Raw genomic sequence first — 6,368 nt, 5'->3', positions numbered from 1 at the left:
TGAAGGTTGTGCAATGTAACAGCAATATTTAGACTTAGGGATGCCATTCGTTAGATAAAATACGGAACGGTTCGGTATTTCACTGAAAGAACAAAAACGTTTTGTTTTCCAAATGATAGTTTCTGGATTTGACCATATTAATGACCTAAGGCTCATATTTCTGTGTGTTATTATATTATAATTAAGACAATGATTTGATAGAGCAGACTGACTGAGTGGTGGTAGGCAGCAGCAGGGTCCTAAGCATTCATTCAAACAGCACTTTCCTGCATTTGCCAGCAGCTCTTCGCTGTGCTTCAAGCATTGTGCTGTTTATGACTTCAAGCCTATCAACTCCCGAGATTAGGCTGGCAATACTAAAGTACCAATTAGAACATCCAATAGTCAAAGGTATATGAAATACAAATGGTATAGAGAGAAATAGTCCTATAATAACTACAACCTAAAACATCTTACCTGGGAATATTGAAGAATCACGTTAAAAGGAAACACCAGCTTTCATATGTTCTCATGTTCTGAGCAAGGAACTTAAACGTTAGCTTTTTTTACATGGCACATATTGCACTTTTACTTTCTTCTCCAACACTTTGTTTTTGCATTATTTAAACCAAATTGAACATGTTTCATCATTTATTTGAGAACAAATGTATTTTATTGATGTATTATATTAAGTTAAAATAAGTGTTCATTCAGTATTGTTGTAATTGTCATTATTACAAATATATATATAGCTCAAAAAAATAAAGGGAACACTTAAACAACACAATGTAACTCCAAGTCAATCACACTTCTGTGAAATCAAACTGTCCACTTAGGAAGCAACACTGATTGACAATACATTTCACATGCTGTTGTGGAAATGGAATAGACAACAGGTGGAAATTATAGGCAATTAGCAAGACACCCCCAATAAAGGAGTGGTTCTGCAGGTGGGGACCACAGACCACTTCTCAGTTCCTATGCTTCCTGGTTGATGTTTTGGTCACTTTTGAATGCTGGCGGTGCTTTCACTCTAGTGGTAGCATGAGACGGATTCTACAACCCACACAAGTGGCTCAGGTAGTGCAGCTCATCCAGGATGGCACATCAATGCGAGCTGTGGCAAGAATGTTTGCTGTGTCTGTCAGCGAAGTGTCCAGAGCTACCAGGAGACAGGCCAGTACATCAGGAGACGTGGAGGAGGCCGTAGGAGGGCAACAACCCAGCAGCAGGACTGCTACCTCCGCCTTTGTGCAAGGAGGAGCAGGAGAAGCACTGCCAGAGCCATGCAAAATGACCTCCAGCAGGCCACAAATGTGCATGTGTCTGCTCAAACGGTCAGAAACAGACTCCATGAGGGTGGTATGAGGGCCCGACGTCCACAGGTGGGGGTTGAGCTGACAGCCCAACACCGTGCAGGACGTTTGGCATTTGCCAGAAAACACCAAGATTGGCAAATTCGCCACTGGCGCCCTGTGCTCTTCACAGATGAAAGCAGGTTCACACTGAGCACGTGACAGACGTGACAGAGTCTGGAGACGCCGTGGAGAACGTTCTGCTGCCTGCAACATCCTCCAGCATGACCGGTTTGGCGGTGGGTCAGTCATGGTGTGGGGTGGCATTTCTTTGGGGCGCCGCACAGCCCTCCATGTGCTCGCCAGAGGTAGCCTGACTGCCATTAGGTACCGAGATGAGATCCTCAGACACCTTGTGAGACCATATGCTGGTGCGGTTGGCCCTGGGGTCCTCCTAATGCAAGACAATGCTAGACCTCATGTGGCTGGAGTGTGTCAGCAGTTCCTGCAAGAGTAAGGCATTGATGCTATGGACTGGCCCGCCCGTTCCCCAGACCTGAATCCAATTGAGCACATCTGGGACATCATGTCTCGCTTCATCCACCAACGCCACGTTGCACCACAGACTGTCCAGGAGTTGGCGGATGCTTTAGTCCAGGTCTGGGAGGAGATCCCTCAGGAGACCATCCGCCACCTCATCAGGAGCATGCCCAGGCATTGTAGGGAGGTCATACAGGCACGTGGAGGCCACACACACACTACTGAGCCTCATTTTGACTTGTTTTAAGGACATTACATCAAAGTTGGATCAGCCTGTAGTGTGGTTTTCCACTTTAATTTTGAGTGTGACTCCAAATCCAGACCTCCATGGGTTGATAAATTGGATTTCCATTGATTATTTTTGTGTGATTTTGTTGTCAGCACATTCAACTATGTAAAGGAAAAAGTATTTAATAAGATTATTTCTTTCATTCAGGATGTGTTGTTTAAGTGTTCCCTTTATTTTTTTGAGCAGTATGTATGTAGAAAAATCGACACTTTTTGGTCCTCCAATAAATCGGTATTGGCGTTGAAAAAATCATAATCGGTCGACCTCTAGTCGAAATAAATTATAACTGCCAATTTGCATGGTTGAGTGTCTATGTGTGTAACATGTAGTGCGTACAGCCTTGATATTCATGATGATAATTGTAATCCATATCGTATCACCATCATAGTTACATCATAATTACCTTTAACATAATTGAAAAACACATCCCTGCATTTCCATAGCAATTGACGTTTCACATGATCATGAAAGAGACTCTAGAGACGGCTTGTTGTAAACATATATACGCTTGTAGACAAATACATAAAAAAGATAAAACAATAAACACATTAAATTATAAAACAGTTCTTGACAATAGAGAGAGAGAAGAGAACAGAGAGAAATAGAGTGAGAGAAGAGAGTGAGATCAGGTGTGTGTGTGTATGTATAAGTCCGTATGTGTAAGCAAGCATGTAATTGAGTAAGTGTGTGTTCATATCCACTTCAAAATGTTCAGATATTTTTACAGTTCCCATACTTTCTTTTTTTTCGTAACCTGAAGTCCCTGTAGAATTTAGTACAGCCGAGGTGTTATGGAGCTGTCTCGGAATAGCTGTCCATCTATAAGGAGTTTGTCCACAATAATAAAGACACGCTTACCATTCTCCCTTCGTTGTCTTTGTACCGGATACAGTCTCTTACGACGTTCGTTTATCTCCCTTGGAAATTGGTCATTGAGACAGACTTTGGTCCCTTTAAGCTCCCTTCCTCTGCATTTGATCAGCTCCTTTTGTTGGTGGTGTTCGAATTTTGCGATGATCGGTCGGGGACCCTTGGTCTTGTCGCTCCGAGCTCCAAGTCTGTGTACTCAGTGGAAAGCCACCTTGTTTATAGTCTCTATTGGAAGTTTCAAGGCGGACTGCATGAATTCTCTGATCGCGCCCTCTGGATTATTGGATGCGTCCTCAGGAATCCCAGAAAAAAATGTATTCACACATGCTACAACTTTGTATGTCTAGTAGCGACTCCTTCGTCACCCTGTTTTCCCTGAGTAGACAATCCATGTTGGAATCGTGGATTTTTACCTTGGCTGTGAGTGTCTCGTTTTCTCTTTGGAGCGTGAGAATTTCACTCTGGCTGAACTCCAAGCTCCCCCTCAGCCCTGCCACCTCCTCACACAACTTTTCCAGTGTTGCATGAATTCCAACCAGAGCACTAGCCATACCTCAATGGTAAGTAAATCGTCCGTGTCTGTAGATGAATCTGTTTTTCTTTTTTTTGTCGGGTTAAAGTTACGTTGTGAGGTGGTCAGATCTTTCCATGATGGAGTATGTTGTTCCTCCATAGCATAAAGCTGTTGGTACTCGTCGTTTTCCCACAGGATCTCCTTAGTATCCAGGTTGGCTCTTTACTGCAACCAGTTGTTTTACGAAAAGATAACAATGAGTCTTTCCCACGACGACGACTACTACAACAGGTGTCTGTAGTACAGCCAGCTAGCACTTGCGGAATCCACGCAAAAAAAAGAACACGAACTTGCAGTCCCAGCCGTAAAGGCTAACCGCGTCGTGGAATCCTTAGCAACAAAAAACTTTAGTTCGGATTAAAATCGATTTCATGAAAATGTTTTAATATAAACAACAAACCGAGTGTAGACAGTACAATGTTGTTGCGCGCTCTGATGACGTATCTGATGACGTATATCCGGTACCACGCTCAGAACAGATCTTACCTTTAAGTGCAGTTTTTCCATAATCTTTTAATTGTTAACTTGGGATTGTATCACTTGACATATCAATTATATAGTGGAAACAATCCTATAAAAAGGCTGTGTGAATGCATGTACCACTCCTAATAAATAATGACTTTGCCTTTAAAGATTTGTCTCTGGTCATGAAACTACAATACAGACTGGATGTCTAAACAAAGTCAATTCTGAATGTCAAAACATTTTTAGATTCATTCTCATCAATGACAACATTCGAGAACTGAGTTATCAGTCATCGAAGTCTGGTATCCCGGATAATCTGGTTAATGATTATATAATTGATTAAGTGGCTCTTTCCTTATAGAATGTTAACAGCTGTATAAGACACATTGTATTGCTAAGATGCTCAAACTTAACTTAATAGCTACACTCACCGACTCAGGATAAACGTTTATCCCTCATGCTGGCCCTGACCAAACTGGTAAATTGCCCCTCACTATAGCTGCACTTCTCCACATGGCCAGACTTCTAGTGATCTTCTCCACCTTGTAATGCTCTCTGAAATAGACACCAAAGTCGACATACTGTACAAACAATTATCTTGGCTCAAAGTCGACATACTGTACAAACAATTATCTTGGCTAAGTAAAACAAAATGATTGTTTTAATATAATGCTCTGCTAACTAAAGTTTAGTCAGTGGCTAAGACAGAGAAAGGGGACATACATTCATAGATGGGCACAAAGGTCTCTGATCGTGCTGGTGAATGGTAGCTGACAGTGCCAGCTTGAGATGTGCAGAAGATTCCTGCAGGAATTTGTAGTCTTGCTGAGGTCTTCTCTGTTGGTAATTAGCATTTTGAATTTTTATAGTAAATTGAGGTGACTATATTGACAATACTCACCTTGTCCGATAGAGAATTACATGGCCATCAAAACGTCACGCCTGGGTAAACCTACACGAAACACAGACCTTATATGAAGTAGTTCTAAAATCCCAGACGCAAAAATGAATGGGGAAAAAACGATTGAGACCATTACCGGGTTTTACCGCTAGATTTTATGGGTATTGTGACGCGTCTACTGTGCCGGACTATTTGCTAGGTTGCGCTTTGAAGTTGTTTCCATCCGGAATATTAATAAAGGAACACTGTATCTTAACTCCTCCTCCACATTTACTGGATTGGTAGAACAGTGCAGAAGAGAAACTCCCCCGACAGTGTTTTTGTTCTTCTCGTCAAGACCAGAATGTGGGGAATCTATAAGGGTTCAGGAGTTTATTTTATGATTGGCTACGTTAGGTTATTTGTAGGCAGTTGGCGTGTAGCCTACACACACCAGCATCATTTGTTATTGAATTGTAGACTACCGGTAATTGCATTTCCCCAAGAAATTCCTGTGATGTTTTATTGACGTGTGCAGTGATAAATAGCCATACACACTCAAATAAATAACACCACTCAAATGGGTAGCCGTCTAAATAAATCCTTTAGCATATTATTTACAATGAAACAGATTACTTAGATGCCATGCCAAAGAGTTTCCATATGCATAATAATAAAAGAAAATTCCGCATTACCGACTTCACTTGTTGTACTGTAAACTGTAGTCAGTTCTCTGCTGTAATGTCTGTCTGCCCATGTGGCATTAAACTAAAGTTTCAATTTTAATTGCATTTACTTGCAACTAGAAAATAAAGGTGTACATCAGCCATGTGCAAACGGTAGAATACTGAGAGCGATGTAGCCAACTTAACATGAGAAAGTGTCCGGTTTTACTGCCCTGGGCGATGACATCAAAGGGGGGTGAAGGTCACGGTCAATACTAATATCCATTATAACAATGCTTACATGAATAGTAAAATTATACTGCAGTTAAGAACAATTCAGTCGGAATTATTTGTATAGTGTTCACCGTATAACACATTTGTACAATGACCAGAATAAACAATGTAGGCCCAGTTCATTTTCCATTTGTTTGTAGAGAAAGTCAAGCTGCTTTTCACTGAAGTTAACTGAATCTGAGCATAAAATGGGTCAATCTTTCTCAAACCTTTCCCGTCTTTGATAGTACAGGCAGCTGTAAACCTACCATCCCAAAGCATTACTCCCGCCTATTGCTAAGAGAGGAGAGGAATAATGTACCTTTCTAAAAGTTTAAAACACATCTTTTGAAATTATTTTCTATTAACTGTAATTTTCATCTCGCTCATGAAAGCATTTTTGATTGTATTCTGACACCTTCTGGTCAACATGTATATTGCAGCTAATGAGTGAAATAGCGTAAATGCCAGCTTCTACACAGCCTATACACAAACTCAAAGCTCTCTCATAGAAACATAAAAATAAACAAAAATACAC

The sequence above is a fragment of the Salmo salar genome, chromosome 16, assembly GCF_965601325.2.
Source record: "Salmo salar chromosome 16, fSalSal1, whole genome shotgun sequence".
In the NCBI taxonomy this organism is placed as follows: Eukaryota; Metazoa; Chordata; class Actinopteri; order Salmoniformes; family Salmonidae; genus Salmo; species Salmo salar.
This window is presented reverse-complemented; position numbering follows the sequence as displayed.